The following is a 6,717-nucleotide window of genomic DNA, read 5'->3' as shown; positions in this document are numbered from 1 at the left end:
GGGGGCACATTAGCCTACATAGCTCTCAAAAGCAGCGAAGCCGATCGGTACCCGACTTCAGTGAAACCGCCTGTATCCCCGGAGGAGGGCTCCTTGGCCTAATGAGATTCACAGATTGCCTTCTACCTACAAAAGAGGCCATAGAGACGCACTCCCCCCCCCCCCCCCCCCCAGCGCGGCGAGCGCAAGGCTGCCCGTGTAAGCATACCGCTCCAACATAATTGAAATAACAGCGAAAACGAGGCAGCATGAATTCAAAAATTTCACATGAGGCAGCACGAGTTCACATCGCATAGCTATATATGACTGTGACGGTACGTCGTGACAGTAACACCGCTGTTTCTTTTGGATGTACTGCATGTGGAGCCTGGAGAATGATCCAGGGGCGTTCAATAAGCAACGCAAAACATTTTTCCTCGGATAATTTCGGTTGAAAAAATGCGGAATTTGTTGTGCAACGTCGTGGAATATTCCCGCTTCAGCCCCTAAAGTTTCATGAAGTTCCGATAGGTGGTGGCGCTCTACGTAGCCTTCAAAATGGTGCCTGTAATGGAGATGAGTTCCAGGCAGAGAGCTGCAAATGTGTTTCTTTTGGCTGAAAATCAGAGCATCGTAGATATTCATAGGTGCTTGCAGAATGTCTTAAGGAGACCTAGCAGTGAACAAAAGCACGGTGAGTCGTTGGGCGAGGCGTCTGAGATCATCGCAAAAAGGTCGCTCATCCTGTCTGATCTCCCGTGTTCCGGCTGGCCGCACACGGCTGGGACTCCTGTAATGTTGAACTGTGCGGACACTCTCATTCGATCTTATCGACGGATCACAATCGAATATCTCGCTGCACAATTGGACGTCTCTGTTGGTCGTGCTGATATATTCGTCCACCAGTTGGGGTACTCAACGACGTGTGCCCACTGGGCTCTTGGCCACCTAATACAACACCATAAAGAGCAACGAACGGCCATCTGTGTGGAATTGCTTTTGCCGTATGTGGATGTTGGCGAAGTTATTGATGCCGTAGCAGGACATTGGCTCTGACATCAACCAGTAGAGTGGTAACGTGCGATCATACAGGCCCTCCCAGTAAGGTGCCGTAAGTCTGTCGCACTCACCGGAGTTTATGTGGAGAGATAGGGTTTGCAGCCACGAAGATGACATGCTACAGTCGCGAAATTTAACCGACAGGAAGAAGATGCTGTGATATGCAAATTATTAGCTTTTCAGAGCATTCACACAAGGTTGGCGCCGGTGCCGACACCTACAACGTGCTGACATCAGTTGACCGACGTTGCCTCGCGAAACGTTGTTGTGATGCCTCGTGTAAGGAGGATAAATGCGTACCATCACGTTTCCGACTTTGATAAAGATCGGATTGCAGCCTATCGCGATTGCGGTTTATCGTATCGCGACATTGCTGCTCACGTTGGTCGAGATCCAATGACTGTTAGCAGAATATGGAATCGGTGGCTTCAGGAGGGTAATACGGAACGCCGTGCTGGATCCCAAAGGCCTCGTATCACTAGCAGTCGAGATGACAGGCATCTTATCCGCATGGCTGTAACGGATCGTGCAGCCACGTCTCGATCCCAGAGTCAACACATGGGGACGTTTGCAAGATAACAGCCATCTGCACGAACAGTTCGACGACGTTTGCAGCAGCATGGACTATCAGCTAGGAGATCATGGCTGCGATTACCCTTGTCGCTGCATCACAGACAGGAGCGCCTGCGATGGTGTACTCAACGACGAACCTGGGTGCACGAATGGCAAAACGTCATTTTTTCGGATGAATCTAGGTTCTGTTTAAAGCATCATGATGGTCGCATCCGTGTTTGCCGACATCGCGGTGAACGCACATTGGAAGCGTGTATTCGTCATCGCCATACTGGCATATCACCCGGCGTGATGGTATGGGGTGCATTGGTCATACGTCTCGGTCACCTCTGGTTCGCATTGACGGCACTTTGAACAGTGGACGTTACATTTCAGATTTGTTACGACCCGTGGCTGGCTGGCTGGCTCTGAGCACTATGGGACTTAACATTTATGGTCATCAGTGCCCTAGAACTTAGAACTATTTAAACCTAACTAACGTAAGGACATCGCACAACACCCATTCATCACGAGGCAGAGAAAACGACCCGTGGCTCTACCCTTCATTCGATCCCTGCGAAACCCTACATTTCAGCACTATAATGCACGACCGCATGTTGCAGGTCCTGTATGAGCCTTTCTGGATACAGACAATGTTCGACTGCTTCCCTGGCCAGCACATTCTCCAGATCTCTCACCAACTGAAAACGTCTGGTCAATGGTGGCCGAGCAACTGGCTCGTCACAATACGCCAGTCACTATTCTTGATGCACTGTGGTATCGTGTTGAAGTTGCATGGGCAGCTGTACCTATACACGCCATCCAAGCTCTGACTCAATGCCCAGACGTACCAAGGCCGTTATTACGGCCAGAGGTAGTTGTTCTGGGTACTGATTTCTCGGCATCTATGCATCAAAATTGCGTGAAAATGTAATCACTTGTCAGTTCTAGTATAATATATTTGTCCAATGAATACCCGTTTATCATCTGCATTTCTTCTTGGTGTAGCAATTTTAATGGCCAGTAGTGTAATTCCGCTAAGTCGGCCTTCATCTGGGCATAATGTTAGGGTAATACGTGAAAACCAACATTTCTTTTTCCTTTGCTTTTTATAACAAATAAATTGTCTTATACTCACTCCTTTTTTCATTTGTTTAATTTTTTTTCCAATTCGCTTTTGAAGTTGTCCTATTCGCTGTTTTGGGTGGCTTATGTTCGTGATTCTCCCCTCGCAGTCCAAAGCACACGCTGCCTGTGCCGGGGAGCTAGAGCTAGCTGGAGCCGGCGCGGCGTGTAGAATCTGGAGCGGCAGACAGCCGCCTTGTCTCGTTACGCGGACAGGCCGCCCACACTGCGCAGAGGTTCGTCCCGCGCTGCCCGCCGCCGCACGCTCCGCACGCTCCGCACGCTACACGGGCTTTTAATTGCGCCGGCGGTCGGCCATTAGTTAAGCGGACGGCCGCGGGCTGCAGTCTAGGGCAGGGGAGCAGCTGCCGCTATCTCAGGCGGCGCATCTCTGGCGCTTCTCCAGAGAGCCACCGGCGGTCTCGCCGCTGCGGCGTTCGCACGCAACTGCGTGACTCGTGGAATATCCTTCCCCTGGCAGCTGCACAACTACTGTCTTGTATGTTTACGCCGCTTCGTATGCAGTGATACCGCCGTCCCAGAATCGTACAACAGTGTATTATAAATTTTATCACCTCTTTACTGGAGTTTCGCTCCTGACAGCAAACGGCATCATTTACTTCTTCAGTCTGCTTTAGAGGTTTTCTTAGTTGACTTCGACAAATGTGACAGTGAACACAATTTTTTTTCTCCATGTGTTTTTTCTTTTATTTTTTTTTATTCGAGTAATGAAATGAAATGATCGTACGGCATTGTTGGCCGGGATACCCCATGCGGGGTGTTCGGCCACCGAAATTGCAAGTTCTTTTTAGCTGACGCCACGTCGGCGACTTGCGAGTCAGTGATGATGAAATGATGATGAAAGACATACAACACCTAGTCATATCGAGGCAGAGAAAATCCCTGACCGTGCCGGGAATCGAACCCGGGACCCTTTGCGCGGGAAGCGAGAACGCTACCGCAAGACCACGAGCTGCGGACTTTTATTCGAGTGGTCTTACACTTCTCAAAATTTTTTTGGATCTGTCTTCTAAAATATCCTGTTTCCCTCTCAGGTTTTATCACTGCATTTATACCAAGGCGCGTATGTCTTGTTCTCAGTAACTCTACCTTGTTACGTTTCTGAAGTGAATAAGTTTACATTAGCAGGGTTTGCTATAAAATTTTAATTTTCACCAAAAAAAAGGAAAAAAAGGAAAGAATGAAAGAACACCGCCTTTCTGGCCTCAGACAGACCAATCGCGAATGACTGATCGCCTTGTCATCTTCTACTATTGGGATCATTTAGATGCGGTGGTGGTTGGCACATCGCACTCCAAGCCGCTGTCGCTTTAGCAGATCTGGTGCCTCTGCTTGTCGCTCAAGTAGCTCCTCATCTGGCATCATGAGGCTGAATGTTCCCCGTAGCAGTCATCCCACCATAGAAAAATTCCAGCCACTATCTAGAATCGAACATTTGTCAGCCGCATGGTTGTCAACCAAGCAGACTACTTTCTTTTTCTCGCCTTTCTTCCGATCTGTATCTTCGTCGATTATCATCAGTTGTTCTGCATGTCATATGACACCTCAAATTCCATCGGTGAGAACGTCACTCAATTTTTTTTTATTACAGAGAGTGACCAGTGTCTTTCCCGAATAGTTTCTATTTTTTCCGGTATTAAAAACATTTACTTACATTTTAGGATGTAGAAAGAGCTATTAGTCCATAAAACATTTAGAGACATAAGAAAACCATAGAGCCAAATGCATGTCCTATAATAGAGGACCACAAAACGTCTACCACAATGTCTATGATAAAACATATGAGCCCAACACTAAATATCCGTCTAGTCATTGTGCTAATGAACATAATGGCATATGTCAATACTTTAAATGTTCATGCCATTATATGTACGTTAAATGTAAAAAATGTGGCATCCGTAGGTTGTACACGATTACACAAAAAAAGAAAAAAAGATGGATTTATTAGTCTCGGTCCGGCACACAGTTTTAATCTGCCAGAAGTTTCATATCAGCGCACACTCCGCTGCAGAGTGAAAATCTCATTCTGAACACAATAAATTGTTCGTCCACTCAGTTACAAAAGGGTTCCTCAGATGCAGTAGGTTATGCCCTACTATGAAGAAAACATGGGCAGGAGAACACTTAGTTCATTTTAGAGTGAATAGAAAAAGGAGGCCGTTGGAATTGTTAAGAATTCTTTTACGGTGATACAGACTCTTAACAACTGAAAAAATGGTCGTGTTTAGCAATTAGAAGCAACAGAACAAAGTTTACTTCCACTCAAGCACAATAGGTCTCCTTAAAATCAGTGCCATAATTTTGAAACAGTCCGTTACCCACACTTATATCCACTTAATGAATAATGCAAGTCATTGCAGTATCATCCATATTATTCTGCAATCCAAGATTTCAGTAGCATCCATATTATTCTACAATCCAAGACCGGAGTACGTTACGGTACCTTTACTAGTAGACACATCAATACACGTAAAAAAAAATCCCATGCGTTGCTAGGAATCGAACCTGGGTCCCCCACATGGTAGTCAGCCAAGCTAACAATTTTTTCTTCCTCTTTGTTCCGATCTGTATCTTTGTCGTTTATCGTCAGCGGTTATGTCGCATGACACTTCAAATTACATCGTTGAGAACTTCATGTGGTTCTCTTATTACTGGGGATGACCAGCCCCCATCCCAAACACGCAGAGCTACCATGCCTGCGCCCTTCAGCTGCAGTGGCAAACAAAAGCCTAAAGCCATTCAATTAATTTTTTCTTTGAAACTTCCTGGCAGATTAAAACTGTATGCCCGACCGAGACTCGAACTCGGGACCTTTGCCTTTCGCGGGCAAGTGCTCTACCAACTGAGCTACCGAAGCACGACTCACGCCCGGTACTCACAGCTTTACTTCTGCCAGTACCTCGTCTCCTACCTTCCAAACTTTACAGAAGCTCTCCTGCGAACCTGCAGAACTAGCACTCCTGAAAGAAAGGATATTGCGGAGACATGGCTTAGCCACAGCCTGGGGGATGTTTCCAGAATGAGAAGCCATGTCTCCGCAATATCCTTTCTTTCAGGAGTGCTAGTTCTGCAGGTTCGCAGGAGAGCTTCTGTAAAGTTTGGAAGGTAGGAGACGAGGTACTGGCAGAAGTAAAGCTGTGAGTACCGGGCCTGAGTTGTGCTTCGGTAGCTCAGTTGGTAGAGCATTTGCCCGCGAAAGGCAAAGGTCCCGAGTTCGAGTCTCGGTCGGGCACACAGTTTTAATCTGTCAGGAAGTTTCATATCAGCGCACACTCCGCTGCAGAGTGAAAATCTCATTCTGGAATTTTTTCTTTGTTTGCAGGCGCAGGATGTGGCAGAAAAACAAGCTGTTTTAATTAGTCTCTAAAATTGGATTGGTATTATTGGCATCACTGAAGGCTTGTAACATGTTTCAGATCAGTAAACCAGTTGCTGAGATGGAGTGCTGGAGTGAGCCCCAACGTGCTGTGACCATGAAGGTTTTTTACAAAAACGGTGACTGTATTGCTGCTACTAGATGGGAACAGCGTCGTCTTTTGACCCTAGACGGTATGATCCTGTACCATCGTCACATGCAGTCAGGTTATGGGTGAAAAACTTTGAAGCAGCGGGAAGTCCACTTAAAGTGAAATCGCCAGGAAGGCCCCGTAGTTGTCGCTTAACAGGAACGAATAGCGGAGGTGCAAAATGTTGTTACCAACAATCCAAAGCATTCTCTGAGACGAGTTTTGGCAGGAGTGGGAACGTCCAGTCGTAGTGTGCACAGAATTTTACAGAACAATTTAAAGTTGTAGCCCGACAAGATGCAGGTTGTGCAACTGTTAAATGAATGTGATTACGGATAGCAAATTACTCTGTCTGTTGAACTGTTGACTAAAATTAGAGGCAATGAAGGCTTCTTAAATTTGCTATGGGTGGTTGATGAGGCACGTTTTCGTCCTGTGATTATGTCAACAAACAAAACTGTCGTTACTCGTGCGA

General features: G+C 46.7%; 2 non-coding genes across 2 annotated transcripts; one reads left to right on the top strand and one right to left on the bottom strand.

Annotated features, from left to right (window-relative positions):
* Nucleotides 1–5,519: 5,519 nt before the first annotated feature.
* Trnas-cga (transfer RNA serine (anticodon CGA)) lies at nucleotides 5,520–5,594 on the bottom strand. The gene has a single exon. It is a non-coding gene; the product is annotated as a tRNA-Ser (tRNA).
* A 300-nt stretch (nucleotides 5,595–5,894) lies between these two features.
* On the top strand, nucleotides 5,895–5,969 carry Trnas-cga (transfer RNA serine (anticodon CGA)). Its single transcript has one exon. It is a non-coding gene; the product is annotated as a tRNA-Ser (tRNA).
* The last annotated feature ends 748 nt before the right edge of the window (nucleotides 5,970–6,717 follow it).

Source organism: Schistocerca cancellata, chromosome 1 (genome assembly GCF_023864275.1).
Source record: "Schistocerca cancellata isolate TAMUIC-IGC-003103 chromosome 1, iqSchCanc2.1, whole genome shotgun sequence".
NCBI lineage: Eukaryota > Metazoa > Arthropoda > Insecta > Orthoptera > Acrididae > Schistocerca > Schistocerca cancellata.
This window is presented reverse-complemented; position numbering and strand designations above follow the sequence as displayed.